The sequence below is a fragment of the Mus musculus genome, chromosome 5 (genome assembly GCF_000001635.26).
Source record: "Mus musculus strain C57BL/6J chromosome 5, GRCm38.p6 C57BL/6J".
NCBI classification, from domain to species: Eukaryota; Metazoa; Chordata; class Mammalia; order Rodentia; family Muridae; genus Mus; species Mus musculus.
Window position 1 is genome coordinate 92,797,133 of NC_000071.6, and position 27,086 is coordinate 92,824,218.

General features: G+C 44.8%; 1 protein-coding gene across 2 annotated transcripts in view; it reads left to right on the forward strand.

The window, feature by feature from the left end:
• Shroom3 (shroom family member 3) overlaps nt 1-27,086 on the forward strand; it is a 282,325-nt gene that overhangs the window by 113,698 nt on the left and 141,541 nt on the right. Inside the window, exon 1 of one of the 2 annotated variants that reach the window (NM_001077595.2) lies at nt 12,250-12,429. The exons of the other annotated variant lie outside the window; for it this stretch is intronic. The gene's annotated coding sequence lies outside the window, so the exon portion shown is untranslated. Of the gene's footprint in view, nt 1-12,249; nt 12,430-27,086 lie in introns of those variants that run through there. 2 annotated transcript variants of the gene reach the window in all.

Genomic DNA, 27,086 nt, shown 5'->3' on the forward strand with positions numbered 1-27,086 from the left:
TTTGTACTTCTATGCGCATGTATGTGAACATGGAGGCCCACAGAGGCCAGAAAAGAGCCTCGGACCCCTCCAGCTGGAGTTACGGGTGTTTGTGAGCTCTCTCTGACAAGGTCCAGAAACCCGTTTTTAAAAGTCCCCTGGAAAAGCCAGTGAATGCTCTTAAGCACTGAGCCATCTCTCCCAGGGAGGTTTGGTTGTTTTTTGGTTTTGTTCCCTGTATCTAATAATTTGTGTCTATGCCTTCCCAGCCCCTAAATACACAGACTACATAAACTGTATTATAATTTGAGATTAAAGTTCAAAACTTAAATGGGGACAGAAGAATGGAGGCAACTGACATTGAATAGACATAAAGTGACTGGACTGGACAGCTACCCACATAAGATTTGGAATACCTTCTGAAGACAGAGATTATTTTGGATCAAACTTATGATATTGCTTAGAGGAACCAATTTTGATCCATGTACTAGCCAGCCATTCTGAATATGTGATTCTAATAAGTACTCCGAACTAAGAGTTTTGAGCTGGGTGCAGTAGAGCATGTCTTTAGTTCCAGCTCTCCAAAGAGGCAGAGGCAGAGGCAGAGGCAAATGGATCTCTGTGAGTTCAAAGCCAGCCTGGTCTACAGAGTGAGTTCCGGCCTTGTCAGGTCTACATAATGAGGCCCTGAGTGTGTGTGTGTGTGTGTGTGTGTGTGTGTGTGTGTGTGTCTGAGAGAGAGAGACAGAGACACAGAGGCAGAGAAAGACAGAGAGAGAGAGAGAGAGAGAGAGAGAGAGAGAGAGAGAGAGAGAGAGAGAGAGAGAGAGAAGAGTTTATTTTACAGCTGAAGAAGTAGACTTTAGGATAGTGTGGCTTAGGAGACATCATCCACTAAGTCTGGATTTGAACTTGGGCGTCTGACACAGTCTAAGCTGCCCTACCTGTCTGTGTTCTGATGGCAGGTTTCCTGCGCTTGCACAACCTTGAAGCTTCTCCAGGCTCAGGATGGCCCTCTCTCTGGGTCTCTGACTGTACTTTCCTTTGTTTTCCTTTGAAAACAGCACAGACTGGGAGCATTTGTTTTCCTAGGTGGGTTCATTTGCATTGCCTTAGGTAAATTAGCCTTGCTATCTAGTCTTGCTTGTTTAATGGGAGCAAGTCTACAGGCCAATAAAAATAGGAATGGAGGAAGCAGCCTAGCAGAAGGAAGAAGGGCAGAGCTCTGTGGCTTGTTGAGATGTGGGCTGGGTGCGATGTTTTCTACCTTACTTCCTCCCAAAATAAAGCAAAACAAAATTCCACAAGCCAGTTCCAGAGCAGTTTGTTCTGTCATTTTAAAAAAGTGGTTAAATACCTTTAGTATCTCAATGTTGGCATAATCATTGTTTTGTGAGAGAATATTGTAGACTTTCAGTGAAATGTTTGTCATCTCTCTCCCAAACAGACCTGCTGGTGCTCACCCTTGGCCCTAGAAACCCCCTGTCCTTGGAAGGCTGGACTGCGCTCGCTCGCCCGCTCGGGTCCAGCCATGCTTCTGAAAGCACTGGTGTTTGTCTTTGTTGCCGGTCACCACCAGTTCCACACGGAAGCTCTTGGCCTCTCCACTTTGCTTTCTCCTGCCTCCTGTAAATTTCCTCCCCCCACCCCCAATTTGTCCCTCAATAACTATTGCTTTCTTGTTTCCTCCACCAAATTCTTCTGTCCATTTCTTGCCTTTCCCCTTTCTTCTATTAAAAAAATCTCTTGAAAGCAAATACAATCTTATATTGACTTAAAGTGAGGGTTATAACACACACACACACACACACACACACACACACACACACACACACACACACACACACTCTTGGGAGAGAGGTTCTCACTAGTTCAGGTAGGCTTCCACCTCAATGTGTAGCCAAGGGTGCCCTTGCACTTTAGCTCCTCCTGCCTCTACTTCCAAGTGCTAGAATAATATAGTCTGTGCTACATGTTCATTTTAAGCAGACCTAGGGATTGAACTGGGGTTTTGTGCCTGCATTCCTAGCTAGCCCTATTTGTGCTTCTAAATGCAGTGTTTTTTTTTTCTTCTGTTTTGTTTTGTTTTGTTTTGTTTTGTTTTGTTTTGTTTTGTTTTGTTTTTTCGAGACAAGGTTTCTCTGTGTAGCCCTTGCTGTCCTAAAACTCATTCTGTAGACCAGGCTGGCCTCAAACTCAGAAATATGCCTACCTCTGCCTCCCAAGTGCTGGGATTAAAGGCGTGTGCCACCACTGCCCAGCCTAAATGCAGTTTTGAAGTTGATCAATATATTGCCCTGGTATAATCTTAGTGATAAGTTTATTGGTGTTCTCTGTGTACAGAAAGGTATGTCCTGTTATCTCTGTGTATCCTTTTACTGAAGCAACCTTCAAGTCAGGAAGAAAGTGACCTTGAAGGCTGCCTATGGCCAGGTCAGCCTGGGTGTTGGCAGTGTCTAGAGCTTGCTGTGTGACTCAGAGGTCCCCAAGACCTCTGGCAGAGCTGTCAGCCTCAGTTCTTAGTAGCATGGGAGCTGGATCATGGAAGGATAAAGAGAATTTCAGATGTCCTGACAGTGGAGGTAAGGGCTTATTTCACAACTGTGGCAATCATCTTTAAGAGATGCTGTAATGACTCCAGTGTGCACCTCTGAATCTTGAGCATTTTGGAAGAACAGTGAACTGCATGTCCCAGGCTTGGCTCTCTCAGCACTGTCTTTGTGTGGGCTTGCACTTCTGTGGACAGTCACAGGGAAGGGCTATCCTGAGCTTCATTTTCTCTCTCACCCAACCATACTGAAATATTAGCACAAGCTGAAGATCCAGTGAAGACTGAGTTTAGATCTAGTATTGTCCTCATTTAGCACAATGACGAGACTACAGCATCATTCAGATTGGGGCTGCAGTAAGCAGCAGCCTGAAGGGAGACCTGAAGGGATGGCCCATCAACCCATCATCCCATGTAATCATGCACTTGTAGGTTACAAGTAAAGCTGTCATATTTGGCAAATAAAAATAGTTTGAACTTCAAATAAACAGGGAATGGTGTGTGTGTGTGTGTGTGTGTGTGTGTGTGTGTGTGTGTGTAAATATGTCTATACCCTCATCCTATCCTCTTATGGTTTGTAATGAAGTGTTCCCCAGAAGTCTCCTGTATTGAGGGCTTAGTCCCAGCTGATGGCACTATTGATTGGAAGTTGTACACTGAGGCTATTGGTTGCCCATGGTGTTTGCCACTGATGAATTCATAGCTGAAAATACCACTAGGAGGTGGGATCTGGTTGGAGGACGTAAGTCGCCAGAATGTGTCTTGAAGGGCATATCTTGTCCCTCGCCCTTTTACGGCTTTCTCTACTTCCTGGATGCCACAGATAAGGATCTCTGCTCTGCATCCTATTCTCAAAATTCGAACCACTGACCTCAAACTTGCCTTGACCTTCCTTCCTGCACTTCCGGTGCTGGGATCACACAATTGCATGTGATTTGCGCAGGAATTTGTCCCAACAAGGAAAAGCTAACTAGCACACAGAGCAAACTAAATGAATAGGAAAATGTGGATTTCTTTTATTATTATTTTTTGCTTTGTCTAAGTTTAATCTAGTCTTCCATACAGACCACTCTTGCTAATTAAATAAATAAATGAAGCATTACACCTTTTATGTTAGTCAGGGAAAATGCTACCATGGCTAGATCATTTGAGTAGTCTTTGCATACAAGGCTGTCTCTAAAATAAAGTGTGCCTCTCTCCTGACAGCCTTCTTCCTTGCTCTTCTTTTTGTCAGAAAGACCTGTCAACTTGTGAGAGTGGGGTGTTGAAGTCACACGTTACTATTGTGCTAGGGTTAATTTGTGGCTTTACATCTAACAGTATTTGTTTTATAAAACTTTTTATCTCCTTTTAGGGTATATGTATTTAGAATTGTAGTGTCCTCTCATTGGTTGTTCCTTGAACGAATAACAAGTGACAGTCTATTCTTTGATTGTTCCCTGAATCAATAGGAAGTGACCTTCTCTACCTCTTCCTCTCACTCATTCTGGTTTAAAATCTATTTGGTCAGATCTGTGACACCTGCTGTTTACTAGGTCCGTTTGCTTGGAATGTCCCCCCATTCCTCTCACTAGAAGGGCATGTCTATCTTTTGCAGTGAGGTGCAATTTTTGGAGTCAGCAAATAGATGCTTTCTGTTTTTAAATCTAATCTATAAATCTGTGCCTTTGATTGAGGAATTTAGACCAATAATATTCAGGGTTGTGATTGAAATATGTGCATAGAGGGCTGGAGAGATGGTTCAGTGGTTAAGAGCACTGGCTGCTCTTCTAGAGGACCTGGGTTTGGTTCCTCACACCCACATGGCAGCTCACAACTATGTATAACTTCAGTTCCAGGAGATCTGATGCCCTCAATGGCTTCTTGGGGCACCAGGCCATGATTGTGGTATATAGACTCTTAGGTGCAAAACACCTAAGAAAATAATTTTTTTTATTTTATGTATATAGGTGTTTTGCCTGCATGTATGCATATCATATGTGTGTCTGGTGACTGTGTTGAAGACCAGAAAAGTGTATTGGGTCCCCTAGAACTGGAGTTGTAAATGGTTGTGAACTACCATGTGGGTGCTAGGAATTGAGTCCAGGTCCTCTGGAAGAGCAGCCTGTGCTCTTAACCACTGAGTCATCTCTCTGGCTCCAAAATAAATGTTTTAAAGGAAAGGTGTGTTCTGAATCCTGTTATTCTGTTGATTTGCCAGTGCTTGGCTTTCTTCCTTCCTCTTTTGCTCAACTCTTCCTTGAAACGTGGTTTGTTCTTTCCTGTATTCTCTTAGATAGACTTGTTTTTCTTTTTACTCCAAGACTTCCTTTGAGTGTCTTCTACAGAGCTGGTTTAATGCTCATAATCACCTTTATAATGAAAAGTTTTCATTTTCCCCTCAATTGTAACTGCTTTGCTGAGTGTAGTAGTTTGGCTTGGCAGCTGGCTTTCAGGAGTTGGAATCCATCATTCCGAGTTCTTCTGGCATCTAAAGTTTCCATTGCATCGTCTGCTGCTCCTCCAACAGGTCTGCTATGTGCTCGACTGGCTTGGATTTCTTTTCAATATTCTTCCTTTGTTCTCTATATACAAAACTTTAATTGTAGTGTGGCGAGGGGAGGTTTTCTTTTGTGGTCTTGACTCTTTTGGTGTCCAAAGTACTTCCTGTATCTGATTTTGGCATCTCCTTTTCTAACTCTAGGACGTTTTCTGTTATGGTTCTATTTTAGATGTTTTAGATATTCTCCTCCTAGCATCCATTTGGTTTTTTCTGACTATTGAGTAGGTCTTGAAATTCCTACTGGCACCTTAACTAATTTTTTTTTTCTCGAGACAGGGTTTTTCTGTGTAGCCCTGGCTGTCCAGGAACTCACTTTGTAGACCAGGCTGGCCTCAAACTCAGAAATCCGCCTGCCTCTACCTCCCAAGTGCTGGGATTAAAGGTGTGCACCACCACCCGGCTTTAACTATTATTTTATCTCTGTCTCTTTTTGATTGTTCATGTTTCTCTGAACTTGTTGTCTTCAAGCTCAGATAATCTGCCCTCCCCTTTAAAATTTTTTTTTTCTAAAATTATTTTATGCATAGGATGTTTTGCCCACATATATGCTTGGTGCCAAAAGGCACTGGATCATCTGGAACTGATGCTATAGAAGGCGGTGAGTTGCCATTTGTGGAATCAAACCCTGGTCCTCTGGAGGAACAGCCAGTGTGTGCCTTGCCCTTCCCCAAGAGTTTCCATGGAGATTTTTGTTAGACTTGTGAACGTTTGGTTTTTAAGGTGCATTGGTTTCTTTGACGTGATTCTAGCTGCCTTTCCTCCACTGAACAAGGTAAGCATTAGGAAGGTGGAAGGGAGATGTTCTTCCCTATCAGGTTCAATGATTTGAAGCAGCATTTATTATAGCAAATTATCATCAAGCTAATTGCTTGACAGCCTCTCTCCACACTGCTGGCTGGCGCCACGGAGCTGATCTACTCTGCTGATACTGGGCTTAGAGAGGCAGGCACGAGGAATTCCACCACCCAAAAACACCCTTGAGTTTCACAGAGTATACCCAACATGCACATTAGTGCTTTCAGAGCATATAGGGTAAACCAGGCTGCCCATTGTGACCTTGGACAAATTTTCATTGTTCTGTGTCTGAGACTGTTCAGTTATAAAATGGGAATAAAAATCATAATAAATAACCTCCCATGTAGAGATATTGATAGTATTAAAACAAAGTTCCAGGTTAAAGATGTAGCTTATTCGGTTGAGTCCTTACCTAGTTTGCACAAAATGCTTGTTTTGGTCCCCAGCATCACACAAACTGGGTATAGTAGCGCTTGTTTGTGATTGCAGCATGTGGAGGCCGAAGCAATAGGATCAGAGGTTCAAAGCTGTCATCTACTGTACAGAAAGTTAGAGGCCAGCCTAGGTTATCAGACCCTGTCTCACACAAAACAGAACCAAATGCTCTATATAGCACTTTATGCCCTTTGATATGCAGTAATACTCTGTGAATAACCAAAAAACATGTGTACGAGGAGCTAGTGTGTTCTGCTGGTTTTGCCTGTTTTTGTGATGTTGTAGCTTCGTTCCATGACACTGTCTCTCCAGAGCCTTTTTGTCCATAGAGCTAACTTCTGATCGTAAGTGTGTAATTCCTCGACCTAATCTTAACACTGACCATAACTTACCTTTCCTCCTGGGAGGTTGGGGACTTTGAGGGGACAACAGCTCAATGCCTTGTGCTCCCTTCTGGCCACTCACCTTCTTGTGAGGAGAGTTCCTTGGTTTCCCCCAAAGAATTATAGAATATGAAGAGAGAGTAAGAACAGGGCTGATATGGCTACTTTGGGCCAGGAGCCCAGGGGGCAGAATGAAATGAAGTAGGCTGTTGACTGTGATCACTGACGTCAGCAGTGAAAGGCATGCCTTTTGATTTCTGTGTCATCAGTAGCACGTGTCCTATAATCATCAGGCAGGGAAGGGGCGATCCTTTGGCCTTACCCCAGCATCTTCCCTTTATCTCGTCAACCCTGTTTGAGGTGAGGTGCCATCAGATTGACATAAAAAAATGTTCACCCAAATGCAAAGGAGCATTGGTTTATTTGCCAGTGAGTTCACTCGCCCAGAGCATCCTGGAAAAATCTGACTCCTTCAGACACTCTGGAGTTCTCCAACAAATACAGTTTCCTATGAGGGTAAAAGAAAATGGACTGGAAGAGACCAGATGAGCTCACCAGGTTCCTCTCCCAGCTCCATGGTCAGTTTCCTTTCAGCTGGGAGCCTGCATGTGAGCGCTCCCGAAGTTCAACTGAGCTCATTCTGAAAGCCACCACGGTTGGAACCGAAGCCTTTTCTCAGCTGCACATCATCATTCCCGTGGCCCTTGTCACTCTCACTATTGTGATCCATTTGACAATGCTTCTGTCTTCCACAGACACAGCACAGCAGCTGGGGGAGTGGCTAAGTTGGTGACAGGCACCGGAGCATGAAGACGGATCCTAAGCACTTAGGAAAAACCTATGCATCTGTTAGCCAGTGCTTGGGGTTGGGAACAGAGACATGCAGGGCCTTGGGAACTCATCTGGGGTCAGTGAGAGACAGGATCTTAAAAAAGAAAGAGGGAGGTAGAGAGTAACCAAGGAAGAGTACTGGACATAGACTTTTGTTGTTGGTTTTGTTTTTGTTTTTCAAGATAGGGTTTCTCTATGTAACCCTGGCTGTCCTAGAACTCACTCTGAAAACCAGGCTGGCCTCTAACTCAGAGATCTGCCTTCCTCTGCCTCCCAAGTGCTGGGATCAAAGGTGTGCGCCACCACTACCACTCCCCAGCTAGACATAGCCTTCTTGCTTTCACATACACTCATACCCACACACCCACATGAATATGTCTATGTGTGCACACACAAACACATACACACACTGTGAATTCTATAAGTGATATGTGAAAAATATTTCTTCTGAACCTTTTACTGATTTTTTTTTGTTTTTGTTTTGTTTTGCTTTGTTTTTGTTTTTCGAGACAGGGTTTCTCTGTGTAGCCCTGGAACTCATCCTGTAGACCAGGCTGGCCTCAAACTCAGAAATTCGCCTGTCTGCCTCCCAAGTGCTGGGATTAAAGGCATGTGCCACCACTGCCCGGTCTGATTTTTTTTTTTTAAATAATGCCTAATCTACTGAATAAGCATCTAATATAAGCCAGCAATTGCTGTATGTACCCAGGACTCAAACACAATAACCAAGCATGCTTGTCCTAAAGAAGCTGACATTCTTGTGAGCACAGGCAACAGGCAGTACATACAACATGCAGACAGTTACATGTGGACTGTGCATAGCATGTTAGAAGTTGGCCAATGCTCTAGAAAAAGGAAAGCAGATCAGATGCCAAGAGGCTTTTTCTGTCTCCCCCATTCATAAAATTCCTTACGTTCCACCAGAGAGTATTAAGAACAAACTTCTCATTTTCAAAAAACCTACTGACGGACAGGTCTTTGAGCTTTGGGAATATGTCATAAGCATGCAGTCAAGAGGGCTGACAGGCATCCAAATCCACCTTACATACAAACTCCACCTGCCCCCAACTCCTAGAGAAAGGTAAACGTGCTGAGTTCAGCCAAAGAGGAGAAAGCGAGTGAAGCAGCCAGGCTTTTGCTCTTGGTGCAGCTTTCCCACCGAGGACCCTCAACTCTAATTGTAAACGGGCACCCCGAGGGACCTGTGCAAATCATTAAGGAAAATCCTTCAGTCGAGGCCGTCCATCACAAGGTAACATGAAACTCTCCAGCCTTTCAGTTTGTTTTTGAAAAGGTGCTCGGAAAATAGGGTATGCCACAGTCCAGGGGCTACTGGCTTTTAGGGAAAAGGAAAAATAAAAACATCATATTCTGTCAAAGACTCACCTAGGTGCGCCATCATGCCCGGCTTGTGAGAGCAGGTCTTACCTGAGCTATGGTTGGTGGGCAGGGAAGCAAGCAGTCCTGTGTGTCCGGTTCCTCTGCTAAATGAAGAAGATTCCTATACATTCCAATGTGAGAAGCTTGTCTGTATCAAAGTTGTTTATGGTGACTGTGAAGGGTGTCTGTACTTGATAACTTTCCATTGCTATAACTAAATACAGTCCAGTCCACCTGGCATCCTGAGTGCTGAGATTAAAGGTGTGTGTCACCATGCCAGCCATAAAAATTAATTTATATTAGTATAAATTTATGAAAATTAGTACAATATTATCTTTTAGTAATATAACATTAATGGAGATATATTAATATGAATTTGTATTAATATAAATATAATATATGTAAACATATATGTATATAATAACTACCCTCTTGAGAACTTCATTAATGCTTTTCAAGGTAGGACTCCCAGTGGCTCAGTCCATTACTTTAGTCTATTAGACTCTTCCTAAGACTCTTCCTGAAACGTGCATGTGCGCACACACACACACACACACACACACACACACACGCACGTGCACTCATACATACTTGTGCATGTACATACACGTACACCCCCCAACACACACACCAGGATTATCACTCTGAAGGCAGCCTCTGACTCACAAGCTCTGAGAGACACATACTCTATGAGAGCCACAGCTACCTGACTGGAGGACCCCAGGCTTTGGTGTCCCGCCTGTGAGAGACAACCTGACTACCTATGACTACTGAGAGTGAAGAGACACACTCTGTTGCCTTTGGTTGTGATGAAGGAGGGGAGAACAGCCCTTTCTCTAAGGGATTGTGTTGAGTGGGTTACTGATATTATCATCCCCAGTCCCCACATCAGATAGGTGTCCATATCAGAGAAAAAGAAACGGAGGCATTTAGCAGGTTGTGTGGCGTCACTAGTGAATGTCAGTCTGAATCACAGGGGGTGTGTGGGCTTTGGGGTCATCTCCCACAGGAGACCCGCCTGTTCCCTGCTGTTCCTTGCCCTACATGCTATTAAATGCTTAACAGGTTACTCTTACCTTCCTCGTTTTTAAGGTTGGACTAGTAATTACAGTGTTATACTGATGATTCAAGACCGTCACTATGGCACACACGGTGACAACTGTGGTGAACTACAGGTTTAACCACAAGCAATTGTTGTTGCTTTTGTAGTGGACCAAAGTCAGAGGTCACATGCTGCGATCTCCTTCTGTGATGGGGCAACCCCCACCATCACCACACCCACTGGAGGCTTAACCCAGAACCTCACACATGCTAAGCAAGCTCTCAACGTAAGGGAGCTATGGCCAACAGAGCCAGACTAGCAGGCCATGGCTGTTGACTTGAGAGGATTTGAGCCCCCTTCAACCCCACCCCACCCCTGGGAATATTGTTGTTTGAGGAATGGCATTCCCACTAGAAGGCTGCTGGGGAGAGACAGATATCAGCCATAACCACTGGTCATTCTGCACCCTGGAGTTGGAGATGAGGACTTGGTCAGCAAGCGGGAAGCTGTAAAATTGGACACATTCAAGATTAATCAGAACCTGGATGCTCTTGAGCTCTGACAGACCAGGGTTAAGAAGGGGGTACTACTCAGACGTGGCCCTTGAGGAGGCCATAAGATAGGGAAAGGAAAACAAGACCATTTTTGGTTTGTTTTGACAGGGCTTCTTGGTGTAGGCCTGGCTGTCCTGGAACTTGCTTTGTTGACCAGGCTGGCCTTGAACTCATAGAGAGATCTGCCTGCCTCTGAATGCTGAGTTTAAAGGCTTGTGCCACCACACCCAGCTCAACTTCGCCTTTCTAAAAGGAAAGGTAGGAGTAGGTTGTGTGTGTGTGTGTGTGTGTGTGTGTGTGTGTGTGTGTGTGCGCGCGCGCGCGCGCATATGTGTTTGCTGGGAATCCAACTCCACCTTTCTCACTCTGGCTGAACAAGTATTGTATCACTAGGCTATCCCCCCACCCCAGAAGGCTGGTTTTTGTTTTTTGTTTTTGTTTTTTCCAAAGTAAGACTATCTCTATAATGCAAAACCTACCAGAAGTTCTCTTTTTCTGATAAGATTTTTATCAGACTTATCTGGTTGCCCCAACCAGAGCTCTGATTGTAACCTACTTGCATCCCACTCCTTGCATTTCACAGTAAGAGCTAAAAGTAGCTCTGGGGGTCGAGTGGTCAGGAGAGACAAACGGTGCAGAGAACGTCTTTAAGTGATCTTTCTCTCATCTCTGAAGCACACTGACATCTTGGGGACACTTTAGACTTTCCCCGTGTCTGAACTGTGCTTGCTACGGAGTGTGCCTTGCGATGTCTTGTGAGAGCGGTAGGGCATCTGCACGTTTGTTCCGTTTCCTCTCACCTAAGAAATAATCTGAAATCAATCTCCATTCTTTTTCAAGGAAGTTCATGAATTGTCTGTGAAATTTCAATGTTCCCTACATACACACACACACACACACACACACACACACACACACACACACACACCATAGCATCCCAGACAAATGAAAAGCCATTTGCATACCCAGGAACTCAGGCGCACTTGGTTTTTTTTTTTCTGTGTGCGCTGTTCTCTCTTTCTTTGTGTCTATGGTTACTGTTAAGCTGACCCCTACAGTCTGGGGCAAATACCAAACTTGAATCAAGCGCTGCCTAGCCATACAGCTGCAAAGGATTGCCATTTCAAGGGCGTACAATGGCTTCAGCTGGCTGGGTTTTAGGGTGTCCGGGACAGCCCTGCCCACAGTGGGATGCGGTGCCCACTTCGTTGGAGTTTTATCTGTTTTCACATCTGAGGTGATTTTTTTCCCCCTCCAATATTGGATTTCATTGTTCAGAACGGTGACTGTAAAAAGATCTTTCTTTGTATTTGTGTCTCCTTGTCTCCCAGTTTCTGTAAGAAAGTCTCGCTTGCAAAAAGCTGTAGCTAATAAAAAAAAAAAAATGGAGTTCCATCAGCTGCACAGGGATCTGGGCGTCCAGAACCAGGCAGAGGAGGCGAGAAAGAGCTTGGCCTTGCCTTCGTTGCACAGCGGGTTTGAGTGTTTGAGGACCCTGGGGCGGCGCCGTGGGCGGGCAGAGAGAGAGTTCTTTACCGGACAAACAGTTCTAAGGTGCCTGGAGCAGGGTTGCCCGCGGGCACGGTAGAAACCGGCTCTCTTGGTTCTAGCCAGTGAGCGGACGTCCCTGACATCAGGGGGCCTGCTCCTGTCAGCCAGGCCAGCAGGCGATTGGCTGGGGAGAGGCAGTAATTCGAACCGCCTTTGTACTTAGCTAATCAGGGCAGCGCAGGTTCCAGGAGCTGAGGTGCCTGGTGTCAGACACCTGTGTCTTAGCTCTGCCTCCCTAGAGCTGGCTCTCCAGCCTGCAGTCGGCCTCTGTGCCACCTGCCCAAGGCCCCAAGGCCGGGTGGACCAGCTCGACTGTGTGTCACGCCGGACAGACGCATCCAGCAGATCACTGAGGACAATGGAGATACCTGAGTTTCCACTTCTGTGAGGTAAGGTCTGTTTAAGTCGGTTATTTCTCCCCGACGTTACTTCTACAGTGATCTCGACAGAAATACCAGTATGGAGACTATAAACTAAGGAGAGACAGAGCCTTTCTGATGAAACCGACTTATCCAGCTGGCAGATATGCCAGTAAAGGGTGAGAGGGACCTAACAGATTGCAGCGACCCTCACCACGCCGTACACTTACTGCCACTGGATGAGAATTCACTCTGTGAGAGTAAAGGGACTTTTAATTAAAGCAAACAGATCTATATACCGACTTTTGAGAAAATGCAAACTGAGGCTGGACGACTTGGTGGCTCCAGGGTCTGACCTCCATGCTTCCTATTCTGATGTGAGCTGTTTTTCCGTTCTCTTTAGCTTCAGCTGGTGTGAAGGGAGGGCTCGTCTCGGTTCCAGGTTTATTCAGCACAGGTGACTTAGGGAGGGGATGGGACGGTATCACCGGGCTGGGGTGTGCCCCTCCCTGTGTTCCAGAAGTTAAGACTCAAACCAAGCATCTAAACTGGAGTAGTGAAGATGCTTAGGAATGGTGGGTCCTGTCTCTGCTTCCCACAAGTCCTTCCAGGACCATCCTAAGTTAGAGCACTTGTTATCTGAGGAGTTGGTGAAAAGATTCTCGGGTTCGAAACCAGTGCTGCCTGTCTTGCTCTGACTAGCAGGAGGTAGTTTAATCTCGGGTTTTAATTTGTTTTTAATGAAAATAGTTGACAAATAGGTAGGGGTCCTTTTATAAGTCAAGGGATCCTCAAGTGATGTTGAGCCCTTCCATGAAGGGAGCTGTTTACCAGTTCCCAGAGACTCTAGTCAAGTAGTATAAACCACGGTGGGGAAGAGAGATGAAGGCAGAGGAAGGTGAGAAGCTTCAAGCAGAAACGCTATGTTAATCATCCCGCCATGTGCCTTCTCCAGCGGTTTAATCAGTTGGAGTTTCCCATCTGTGCTGTTAGCTAGCCTATCTTTATAAAAGCATTTCTCTGTAGCAGCAACGTGCAGGTAATGAATGTAAATACTAAATACGACTGCTTTGACTGGGAAAAGCCCTAGCAGTGACATCACTTGTCAGGTAAGATGTCACCGCCAACAGGCACATTGCTATAACATGTGTGCGTTTGGTTGATGAGAGTTTGGTATGTAGGTTGATGTGTAGGTAGTAAGATAATACCAGGTGCTGGGAGACTGGGAAGAAATGAGCACTGAAAGCAAAGTAGAGGATGAATTTTATTTTAAAATTCCACCCCTGGCTTATGAATTACGACCAAGAAAATGTAGAAATCAAAAGCGATGTCCAGAAATAAGGGTCGGTCAGTTTTGTATTGGAAGGAATCAATGCAATATTTAGTCAGTATTTAAAAAAAAATGTCACCATTAAAAATCTCAATGTTTTTAAAAGACACAGACAGGAGAAAGTCAATTGAAAAACTTTGTCTCTACATTTCAAACTGTGCTTAGAAAGTCCCTGTACATTTGTGCCGAGTAGGAGGGCACCAGAAATATATAACTGAACGCAATCAGTAGAGTAACTGGGGTGGACACATAGCGACTTCATTCCAAGAACAGTATCTTTAGAGAGCTAGATTGGGGGTGTGTGGGGATTAAGTATCTAAATTTATTGTTTCCCCGGAGACAACCATTTTTAAAAGTCTCCTTCCTGGAGCTGTGGAATGCCTGCTCACTCCCTCCTTGGCTGTGTGGTGCTGTGGACAGCACACAATGGAGCTCAATAGAACTGCCCAGCCCCCTCCCCACATGGTGCGCCCCACTGGCTGGCTTGAAAGGTTCAGCCCTATGAACAGAAGGCTACAGCTGGCAGATACTTCCTCTTAAACCACTTTCCTCTGCCTCTGCCGCGGTGCCTGCTCGTTGAGAGCAAGGGAGGCCCAGGAGTTCAGCTGAATAGCTGGCCAGAGTCCTCTGCGTGATTCAGCCAAGGCATCTGATAGGTAAACTGAGGTTCAGCCAGCCTGGACATAGCACCCCCCCACCCCCCCCCCACCCCCCCCCCCCCGCACACACACACACACACACCTGGACTTGATTAAAATGTCACCGACTGGCATCTGATTAGACCAAATCTTTCTAAGGCATGCTTTTATAAACAAACAAACAAACAAACAGACCACACAATAATTCAAATGGTTCTATTCTGGGATAGTTGGGAAATTGTCATCTCAGATGGGAGATTTTGGAAGGCAAAAGACCTAAGTAAGATGGACAGACTGGATTCTGGGGTGAAAGCCAAAGCCAAGGCGGCTGTGCATCTATGGCAAATCCACTAACCCCACAGACAGGAGAGCTCCCCCTCCCTCCCTTCCCCAGCCAGATGCACAGAAGGAAACTGGGACTTGGCTCTGCGGTCCCTGCATGGTCAGGTGAGCCCTGGCGACAGGCTCCAAGGACAACTTTGCTTTTGCACTGCAGGCCAAGAAAACTCTGGGATGGAATGTAAATGAACTCCACCCGAGAAGCTATGGCTTGCTTTGTTTTTTATTTTTTACTGGGTCCCAAAACTTCAGCATGAGCGTGAGCAGTACAGCTCGCCACCTGGGACTGTGAAGCCTTCGGGTCAGCACTGGGAGACAGCCACACAGGTGGTGGGCTCAGGAGCTGGACGCCAAGGGGAGGCGAGCAGCCAGCTTCTGCCCTTATCTTTTGCTTCTTGGTAGCTGAGGGTTTAGTGACCTTACTTTTAGGCCACAATTTCTCAGTTGCTCATTAATCACGCCTCACTGACTTCTTCATCTGATAGCAGGTAGGTCAGGATCATTATCCAACTTTGGAAGACAGAGAAAGGGACAAAGCAGAGTGATTTGTTCAGTTATGATAACAAGGTGGAATAAAACAAACCAGCCACTTCTCTTCCTCATGTAGCCCAAGTTGCCTCCAAACTTATTAAGTGGCTGAAGATGACATTGAACTTGCCTCTGAAAGTAGAGATAACAGGCCTGGGTCCTGGCGCGCTCTCTCTCTCTCTCTCTCTCTCTCTTTCTCTCTCTCTCCCTCCCTCCCTCCTTCCTCCCTTTCCTCTCTCTCTCAACCTCTCTCTCCTTCCTTTCTTCCTTTCCTTTCTCTCTCTTTCTCACTCTCTCTCCTTCCTTTCCTTTCATTTCTCTCTCCTTCCTTCCTTCCTTCCCTCTCTCTCTTTTCTTTTCTTTCTTAAAAACAAAATTAGAAATTCTTCAACTTTTCTCTCCCCTAGCCCTTCTGTCCTGGCACTAAATCTGCTTCCATAAGAAGAGTACCGGTGTCCTGGTGTGAGGCAAAGCTTAAAGACAAATGATCGGTTACACTGGGGTGTGTCCTTGGGTGTATACACAGGTGTGCCCACCTGGAGCCACATCTAAGTGAGGTGACACCCTTCCCCCCAGCCCCCCCCCCCCAAAACATATGATCCTGTCATTTATAACAAATTTCCACCCGGGTCCCTTGACCAGAGAGGCCAACAGAGGAGCTGCGGGAGAGCCAGTCTGAAGGAGGCCTGGGGTGCTGTCTCTGAAGGTATGCCAGGAATGTTAATGGTATGCCTGAGTGGCGGGCTTCAGAGATCCGGCTTGGCCTGAGAACTGTTCTTGCGGCCATCTGTTGTGGCCTAGAAGTCTCATAGCAACGGTGGTGTCTCAAGAATGGAGCCCCCCCTCTTTGTAAATTAAAATTAACTAACACAAAACCCAAAATTGCTCCACTGCCCAAGAAGAATCAGGACAGGATTCAGATTCTTTCTGCAGAATGATGAGCGTTTCAGGAAGAAAAGCCCCCGCATCCTTAAATTCTGTTCTTTAAATGAGCAATTTGTACTTGCTTTTGAGGTCTTCATTTTTCCTCCCCAGGGGCAGAATGCTTTGCTTTTTTTTTTTTTAAGAAGGAAGTTTAAAACTAGTTGCTCGAAGCTGTGAGCAAAATAATTGGCAAAACTAAAAATATTGTTTGATTAAAAAAAAATGGTCAGAGTGTTGTGATTTCCTGGCATTTGTTGTTCTTCATAACCCAGTCAGCAGCTGAATGCCTCCCCACCCGCTTTGTAACAATATGAGCTTCTTAGCCTGGCCCTTTAATAGATGAAATGAACTTCAACAGATTAATTGTATTGTGACAGTATATGTGCCCAAGGAGGGAATTTCTTGAATCCGGGCAACTGTGGACCTCAGAAGGGAAAGAAGTAGTGGTTGCAGTTTAACATGTGCGCTGTCTCTGCTTTTGTCTCACTAGGGAAACCACTTTCAGGCCAATGTGTCAGATATCTGTAACTGGAGTTACAGACAGTTGTGAGCTGCCGTGTGGGTGCTGGGAATTGAACCCAGGTCCTCTGGAAGAGAGCAGCTAGTGCTCTTAACCACTGAGCCATCTCTCCAGCTCTCTGAGTATACACGTTTTTGAACACAGGGACATGTGCATCACTAAGTTGACTCCTGAAGTATGTTTATTCAGGTTCAGTGTCCACCCCTGATGGTTTAGGGCAGTCCCACTAAATCCCACGAAAAGGCACTGGCTGAGTTTTGTTTTCTGGAATGTAGGTTTCTAACGAAGGCAGGTTCTCTGTGAAAGGCATGTTCCCTTGCCTACTCTGGCCCTTCTCTCTTGTGTAAAATTTAAGCAGCGAATATTTATGGAGCGACGCGACTGCCACGTGTCCCGTTGTCTTTCTGTCTACTGGATTTAGAGTTGTGAGCACAAGTGACCATTCTGGTCAAGGATCACAGATAATGAACAACAACAACAACAACAACCATTCAGTTGTGCTGATGGGTTTGAAAGTAGTCATTTCTGCAGGGAAACAGAAGCAAAAATAGAACATATATATTCTATTCTCAAGCAAATGCTTGAGAACTTGGCTTATAAGATTTTTTTTTTAAGATTTATTTATTTATTTTTATGAATGGATGAGTACACTGTAACTGTCTTCAGACACACCAGAAGAAAGGCATCAGATCTCATTACAGATGGTTGTGAGCCACCATGTGGTTGCTGGGAATTGAACTCAGGATCTCTGGAAGAGCAGTCAGTGTTTTTAACCCCTGAGCCATCTCTCCAGCCCCACCCCGGCTTATAATATCTTTTCTTAGCTTCCCTGTAAGGATTAAGCACAGACCTTGGACTCTTAAATACTCACTTCCCTTGGCCAGTCAGGTCTCAACCCTCTCTTTTTACATAAAGAAGAAAAAACTTATTTAGAGTAAACCGGGCTTGAAGCTGGGAGATTGCTCAGTGGTTAAACATTGGTTGTTTAAGTGTGAGGATCAGAGTTCAGATGCCCAGAAACCCATGCCGGTGCTAGGCGGGTGTGGCCACCTGCCTGTGATTTCAGCAGCAGAAGGCAGAGACAGGGAATATGAGCAAGCTAGCTAGTGAGAGTTGTATATTAGTAAACTCTGGGTTTAACTGAGAGACCTCACCTTAGGGAATAAGGAGAGGGATGGACTATGGGTCTTCATATCAACTTTGGGTCTCTGATAGATGCTCCAACACATATACAAAACAAAACCAGCCCATGTGTACACAAACATGTGCAACACACATTTAAAAAGTGGAGGTGAAAAAGGAAACTGCCACTGTTTAAGAGAAGTCATTGGTTTTTATGCAAATACCAAGTTCAAACTCTCAGGGTCAGGTATATTTTGAGATATCTGGTGCCAATTTCTGCTTAAAAGGATGCTGTATTCCACTAATGTTCTTGGGTCTCACATGAAGATGTCTGAGTCTTGATAGTGTTGATCCCTGCCCTAGGCCACAAGGTCCCTGATTCGGAGGACCTTGTTGCAGATATAATAACAAAGAATTAAGAGTGTTTCTCATCCCACATAAAAACCTCTCAGAACCCCTTGTTAAGACCATGTAGGATGATCTTCTAGACACCCCTTTAAACGCCTGGATTCTGTTGTATTGGCTTCTTTCTGTGAACGTGAACAAGTCAGTCCTACATCCTGCCAGTGATGACGAGCTCAAGAAGCGTCAGGAAGAGAGGGAATTTTTCCTTCCGAGCGTATGAAGACTGTTGTTGGTCAGGATGACCCTTACTCTAGAGCCAGGCAGAAGAAATGCTCACTAACAGGGTCTATATAAAACCACAAGCCTTCATCATGGGAAATGTTCTCAGAGAGGCAAGGACTTCAGTCACTTGAGGGTTCTCAGACATTTGCATGAGAGCCTGACTCCCAATGTCCCTTCTAAATCCATGTTTTCCCACAATATGTTTCTTCTTTTCTTTTCTTTTTTTTTTTTTAAAGATTTATTAATTATATGTAAATACACTGTAGCTGTCTTCAGACACACCAGAAGAGGGCATCAGATCTCATTACAGATGACTGTGAGCCACCATGTGGTTTGCTGGGAATTGAACTCAGGACCTTTGGAAGAGCAGTCAGTGCTCTTAACCACTGAGCCATCTCTCCAGCCCCCACAATATGTTTCTTAAGACTAAGACTCTTCTGGAATGGTCACCCAGAGTTGTCTTTAGCTCACATGTTAATTCTGAGAGCAAGAAGTTGCCGAGAGGAGCAGCTCTGGCCCCCTCTTTAGGTTAGTGGTCGGGAGAGTCATCCTCTTGTGGTGGCCACCCAGGTCTAGCTGCCTGGAGTCCTTGATGATGCTGTGGCCTTTGTAGCTCCCAAGGCCGGTGAGTGATTGTATCACCTCAGCCGACTGCCAATTACTTGTTAAGGTCAGTGTTAGAGTTCATGTTCTTTTCTGAACTAACACGCGTGTGTTATTTATTGTCTTCTGAATGGCTTACCAAAAACACTAGCTTTGTCCAATGTAGCCATAGGACAAAGTGATGATTTCTATTCCCGTAGGTTAAACTATTTAGATATGTGGTAAGAATTTAATCAAGATCATGTGGTGGCTGAACTTGGATTTGAACTGAGGCTGTCTACCAGTGGGTAGGTTCTCTTAACAGCCGTGCTAGATTTTGTTCACAAAGCATTTGTCTAATGCTGTGCCTTCCACACCCAGTTTTCTTTTCTTTCTTTTTTTTTTTTTTGGTGCTGGGATTCGAACCCAGAACCCTGTGTATGGTAGACAAGTGTTCTACCACAGAGCTACATCCTGGACACCATGTACTTTTAATAATTGTCATAGCTTTCTTGTTGGTTGGGAGGAGAAATGCCATATGATATATCATTACCTTTTATTGTCCTCTGTGAGCCTAGAGAACATAGCTGGTTGATTCCTGGTGCCTAGGTTGGTGCCTGGCACATGCAGATACTCAAATATTTATTGAGTAAATGTGTGTCGTGAATGAATAGCAGTAAGGCCATAGAAATGCCTCTCGGTCTCCAGATGCAGAGACATTAGGATCACATAAAGGATGTGACTGTACAAAATTCCATGTTGAAAAGTTAGGGGGAAAAAAAGCAACAACACAAAGACGGAAAGGAGACAGTGAGTGAGACTCTCAAAGGACAGTTATGTGAATAAGTGTTGACAATTTATCCTCCATTATGTGCTCATTGATATTGTAATGAATTAACCACATCAGCACTGGACATACTACCCCCAAAGGACCCTGTTGTCAAACTAACACCTGCTGTGTGACATTTGGAAAAGGAACAAAACGGGATTCTTGAAGAAGCCTGTCTCCATAAATCAAGGCCCTAGAGCAGGCCTTGGATTTGGTTGTTTAGCAAATGGACGTGGAGACTCACGAATGTGTAACGGGAGAAAGGAAACAGTGCTCTGGCCAGCGACAGTGTCTGTGGGAATGTCTAAGTGCAGTGGGCTGTCTGGCACCAATGAAAAGGGTGTTCTCTGAGGAGAGAGGAAGGCAGCTTGGGAAATCCAACTGTGGAGAGTCTAATATACGTCATGTTGGTAAGTTGGCATGTGTTGTTTGAGCTTGCCAAGAAGCTGGCTGAAAAGTCTGGCCCTGGGAGCCAGGGGATCCCACCCCATTTCAGAACCAAGTGTGTTTGTTTCAAAGTGTCCTCCAAGGTCTGGGGATGGATGCAGCCCCCTAACTCTGTGACAGGGTGTAAAGAGAACGGGAAAACACCCCAAGAATAAACACAGTCCTTGAGAACAGTGTCTGCACTGGGAGGCAGGCAGCCCATCCATAGGAACCTCAGCCGTGAAGATGGAGAGGAAAGGCTCGCTCAACTTCCACATGACGTGCAGTTCCTGCCAGTGTCGCAAGCCCTGATCTGATGTCACTGCTTCTGCTGCTTCTTTCTTCCTCTCTTTCTTTCTTTTCTTTCTTTCTTTTCTTTCTTTCTTTCTTTCTTTCTTTCTTTCTTTTTTTTTTTTTTTTTTTTTTTTTTTTTAGATTTATTTATTATATGAATAAGTATGTTGTAGCTGTCTTCAGACACACCAGAAAAGGGCATCAGATCTCATTACAGATGGTTGTGAGGCACCACAAGGTGCTGGGATTTGACCTCATAGTCTCTGAAAGAGCAGTCAGTGCTCTTAACCGCTGAGCCATCTCTCCAGCTCCCACTCTTTCTTTCTTATATGTAAGTACACTGTAGCTGTCTTCAGACATGCCAGAAGAGGGCATCCAATCCCATTACAGATGGTTGTGAGCCACCATGTGGTTGCTGGGAATTTGAACTCAGGACCTCTGGAAGAGCAGTTGGTACTCTTAACCACTGAGCCATCTCTCCAGCCCCTTGATGTCACTTCTATCTCTTGCTGTTTGTTCTTTTACTTGGAACCCTCGCCTGAAGGGACACTCTGCTCTAACTGGGAGTTTCTCTGTGGGAACTCCAGCTGACTGCGTTAAAGGTGACTTCTATAGTCAATCTCTACTGGTTGTTTTGACCATCTAGTTTAATGATGTCATCTATTATCTATCTATCTATCTATCTATCTATCTATCTATCTATCTATCTATTATCTATCTGCCTATCTTTTTTTTTTTTAAAGATTTATTTATTTATTATATGTAAGTACACTGTAGCTGTCTTCAGATGCACCAGAAGAGGGCATCAGATCTCATTACGGGTGGTTGTGAGCCACCATGTGGTTGCTGGGATTTGAACTTCGGACCTTCGGAAGAGCAGTCAGGTGCTCTTACCCACTGAGCCATCTCACCAGCCCCTATCTGCCTATCTTATCTATCCTATCTATCTAACTTATCTAGCTATCTATTATCTATTAATCATCTATCTATCTATTATCTATCAATCATCTATCATCTATTTATTTATCATCTATCTATCTATCCGTCTATCTATCTATCTATCTATCTATCTATCTATCTATCTATCATCTATCATGTGCTATTTATTCTTTTACTTTGTCTTACTATAACAAAACCACAAATATACCTGGGCATGGTGGCGCATGTCCTTAATCCTAGCACTTGGGAGGCAGAGGTAGGTGTTTCCCTGAGTTTGAGGTCAGCCTTGTCTACAGAGAGAGTTCCAGGACAGTCAGGGCTACATAGAGAAACTCTGTCTTTAAAAAAAAAAAAAATCACAGTAAAAGCCCTGAAAATCTGTCTATCTCAGCCCAGACTCTGGGCCATGCAGAGCTGAGAGCAGCCACCAGCTGAATGTCATTCCAGTGGTTTAGTGTTCTGCAGTTAGAGAGGCCTGGGTATAAACCCCACTCCTTCTCACTGATGAATCTATAATGTTATTTAAGTTACTCAGGGTCTGCAGACTTTCTCTACTCATCTGAAAAGTGGGAGAAATCAGTGTCTATTTTATTGAGTTGTTGTTTGGATTCAGTGAGGCAATTTGCTTAAAATACTTGAAATATTGCCTGACACGAATAAGAATTTAATAAATTACCCCCACACTCCCAGCCATCTATATTGAGTGTAGCCTCCAATTTGAAGCAATCCTCCTGCCTCACCCTTTTGAGTGCTGGGATTACAGGCATGCATCGCTGTGTTCAGCTACCATTACCTTTATGTTTATTTAGAAAGCAGGAAGCGCTGGGCTCTTGTGTGGTTGCTCATTTTGATTGACTTTGAGTAGCAATCATTACCTCCCTGCTTCCTGGACAAGATGATGCTGGTGTTGATGATGCTGGTGTTGATGGCATGGTGAGGCTATCGAGGCTTCAGGATTATTTACGTTTCCTCTCTAAACCCTTTGCATGAGTTTTAGGCATCGTGCTGTCATACAGCCTTACCTAAGGAAGGAAAGAATTTCAGTTTTGTATGTTTTTTATCAAGATAGAGAAATCCTTTGAGGGAGTATTGCTCAGTGGTAGACAGAACTTGTTCAGAATATGTGAGGCCCTGGCTTTATTCACAGCACGGGAGCAGGAGGAAACCGAGGACGAGGAGTCCATCTTCTCATTCCTCCTCGCTGTCAACTCAGCTTTGGATCAGGTTTCCTATCTAGTGTTATATCCCATACCCATGCCTACGCTAACAGCAACCGAGTCTGATTGCTGTGATTGGTGTAGATGAAGCATGACTTTCCTGGGGTCATAGGAGGATCAACATCCTGAACTCATGGTCGTCTTATACTGCAAGTTGCGTGTGTGAGGGAAGAGGGGACAATGACAGTGGAGTAGTCAGTCACATGGGCCTTTGTTAGATGAGTGTGTAGTCCAGGCCACCAAAGCACTCCTCCAGACTGGGATTATATTCTGAGTTTAGGAGAAGGCAGAGTCACTTCCTTTTGAGGTGGTGACTCTGGGACGGGGTCAACTTGAAGCTCTCTACTCTGCTTGTTTTTTTATATGTATTCTCAATATATGGATGCATGTATACACACACACAAAACGCACATACATACACATTGAATTTTGTTGAGTATAGATAAAAGTGAAGAGTGAATGCATATATTCCTTGTTTTCATCTCTCTCTCTCTCACACACACACAAACACACAAAACACACACACACACACACACGAAAGAGAGAGGCAGAGGAAGGTGGGGGGAGCAGATAAGAGGGGGAGGGAGAGAGAGGTGTCTAGGGGACAGACCCTCATTAAGCAAAGGCTGGTACCAGATTGGATGTGGATGAGGAAGAAAGAATCTGATGATATTTTTCATTCCCTGAGGATCTCTCTATTCCTGGACTTAAGTCCATTTTTCTCTCTTACATGTCTCTGTGAGTTTTTCAATAACAACACAATCCCCGTCCTCCCATATTTACTGGGGCATGTCTCTGGCTCGCTGAGGAGCTGTCACTGGGCTCTATTCCTGTGTCTGCAACTCTGGAGTCTTATCCTACGACTCACAGCCTGGGTCCCTGTTGACGTTTCCACCGTCAGTGATCTGCCTAATTCTTATGTCTGGAGAAGACAGCTCCAGCCTCTGCCCTTCACTAAACGCTTCAAGGGGCCATTGTTGTGCTGCAATCCATGTGAGAGCCAGACAGAAACTTCTGTCTGTATTAGATACATATAGTGTCTTCCCAGTCTTCCTAAGGTAGCTGCTGAGGAGGCCAGCCAATCAGAAAGCACGTGTTTTTCATAGGTAAAAATGACTTGACTTCAGATTCATCACTGCCTTGGACAAGAAGCTGAAGTCTGGTCTGTCTATTCTCTAGGGATGACGGATGTAGATGACAGCTTTGGATCGGAGAGCAACTGATAAGACTACTGACATCATGAACGAGGCATCAGGGGCAGGCTGGTTGTATTAATGATAAAGAGTCCCATGAAGAATGGAAATATAAGATGCTGAGTCAGATGTGGGTCAGCAAGAATACTGCTTTTTAAAAAAAAATTTAAAACATACTAAGAAAATATCTAAACTTTATGCAAATATATTACTTTACCTCTAATGAGACCCACTCATGTTCAATAGAATAAGCCCAGGGAGGAGGAGATGACAGAAATGAATGGTCCCTAGTAAGGGACAACATAGTCAATGAACTTGTCAGGAGGAGACAGGAAGCTGAAATCCAAGATCTTTGTTCTCCTTAACCATAGGTTAATGAAGTAATTGCTAAATGAGATCTGGCTTCTAGCTATTTGAGTAGGGATTATGTAATTTGAGGAAGCAGACCCATGGCCTAATCTCCAAATTGCTGGGGTGGGGGTGACTGAAAAGCCTCCATCTTACCCCGTGACAAGCCTAAGAAAGCAAGAGACTGTGTTTGTTTGACTTTCAACAACTTCTTTCTGCAACCTCTTAGGTCCCGTGCCAGGCTTGGTAGGCACACAAACCTGAAGGCCAGCGTCTTGCTCTCAGAGAACTCAGTATCTAATGTGGGGAATAGATTAGAAAAAAAAATCTATAATTCTAACAGCCACCAAAAATAAAATAAAATAGAATAGAATAAAAATGAGAATGGTACTAGAGCTGAAGACACAGCTCAGTCAGTAAACTGTTAGCCATGCAAGTGTGAGAACCTGAGTTTGATACTCAAAACTCACCCGATGTATAGCAGTGCACACTTGTAAACACATCTCTGGGGAGACGAGACATAGACATGCAGGTCCCTGGGGCTCATTGGTCAGCCAGCCTAGCCTAATGGGAGAGCTCCAGGCCAGGGAGAGACCCTGTCTGAGAACACACAAACAACGAAACAGTGGGAACTGAGGAGGTGGCTCAGTGGTCACTTGTTGTTCCTGGATTCATTGCTAGAACCCGCCCTGCCCGGGATGCTCACAACCATCTGTAACTCTACTCACCGGAGCACCTGAGGCCTTTTCCTGGCCTCCACAGGTACCAGGCCACCAGACACACACGTGGTGCTGTCAGACATCCAGCATATTCACACACAAACAATAAGAAAAAATTTTTAAATTAAACAAGGTTGATCTCTGGTATCCATAGGCACCCATGTGCGCATGAACACATGCATAAAAAAGAACACACACACACACACCACACACACATCCAGAACTTTGAAAGCTGGAGATGTAGGTCAGTGATAGAAAATGTCTTAAATACACACGAGGTCCTGGGTTCATTCCCCCATACCATCAAACCAGTAATAATAATAATAATAATAATAATAATCTTCTTTAAATTTCTTTGAAGATTTATTTTAAATATATGAGTGTTTTGCCTCTCTCTCTCTTCTCTCTCTCTCTCTCTCTCTCTCTCTCTCTCTCTCTCTCTCTCTCTCTCTCTCTCTCTCTCTCTCTCTCTGTGTGTGTGTGTGTGTGTATCACATTCATGTCTGAGGCCCACAGATTTAAGAAACAGGCATCAGATGCCCTGGTCCTGGGTTTTGGATGGTTGTGAGCCAGCATGTCCATGCTGGAAACTGAACCAGTTTCCTCTGGAAAGAATGGTGTGGTGTGTGTGCTTAACCACTGAGCCACCTCCCCAGCTCCAGTAAAAGCTTCTTACAGAAGCATGGCTGTCTTGGTTTTTGGAAATGCAAATAGGGGTTTAGAATCTGGATTTGGAAGTCGAGATTTTTCTAGACAAAGTTAAACTGTTGTTCAAAAGCGGAGAGACATGTGAAGAGAACCCCAAGGCAGGGGGATAAAGGCAAAAGGTTCATCTGAGATGTGCTTAAAAAAAAAAAAAAAAACCAGGGTGGAGCTGCCCAGCAAGTGGGAGTAGTTGCTATAGTCCAGCCTGGGCTTTGCTTTCTGGTTCGAAGGTGGCATTTCCTAATTTGCACAGGTTCCAAATGAGCTAGGGTAGGCCTGTCTGGGTGCAGCTGTCCTTTCTGGAATCTGTATGAGGGTTCTCCTGCGACTAAGCAGGACCTGAAAGTGTGAAGATGGAGGTAATGACAGATTGAAAAGACCACTAGAAAACAGCTCCAAACCTGTATTTGTAAAGGCCTCACTGGCCGCATTTTGTCATGTCTTTTTTTATTGTTCTTTGTTTTTGTGGCGATGGGGTATGAACCCAGCCAGGGCTTTGTTCATGCTAGGTAAGTGTACTATCGTTGAGCAACATTCCTGATGCCTAGCATCGTCTTGGTTGAACTGGGTGAGTCTGGAGTTAAACCAGAGAGATTGATGGATCTGGATGAGAAATGATGGGGGCATGACTTAGACTCAGGGGAGGGGGCAGTGGCACATTCACTCCCTGGAGGGTGGCCTAGGGGGATGAGGTGACAGGCTGAGTGAGGGGAAACAAAAGTGACTCCGAGGGTTTTCAGGTTAGCTGCCCAGTGGAAAATTGTCGTGATCCTGCAAGGACTGATAACCCCGAGAACTCTGACACAGTGTCTGGTCAGGTTCTCTCTGTTGAATAATAACAATAAAAGTTCCTTATGTAAGTGTTGTGGTTAAAGATTAAAAGCAAGGGCTTTGATACTGGAGTTAAAACACACTGGTCTTGCGCTGTGTCCCTTCAGAGAATGACCAATTGTTATAGAAGGAAATCATAGCTGTCTTCTGGGTTAGGATTTCGCTCAAGTGGAGCAAAACCCCTAGCAGAAAACCAGGTCATTCGAAGTAGGACACACCGAATGCCCAGTGGCTTCATTGCCCTTGGTTAGTCTTCCTAGACTAAGACTGGGGATGTAGTCTGGTTAAGTAGAACACTACTGAGTATGCCCTATACCCCAGCTCAAGCCCCAGTACCCCACAAAAGAAAAAAAAATCCTCCTGTTCAGAATCCATCCCAATCTCTCAAAAGTACAATGTTGTGAGGCACAGTGATGTATGCCTACCTCCAATCCCAGCTACACGGGAAGGCTGAGACAGGAAGAGTGTGAATTCAAGGTCAACCTGGGGTACACCGGAAGAACCTACCTCAACACAGATGCTAAATCCAAAGTGTCCCAGACCCCTTCCCATGCTTTCTGCAGAGAGTAGCATCTT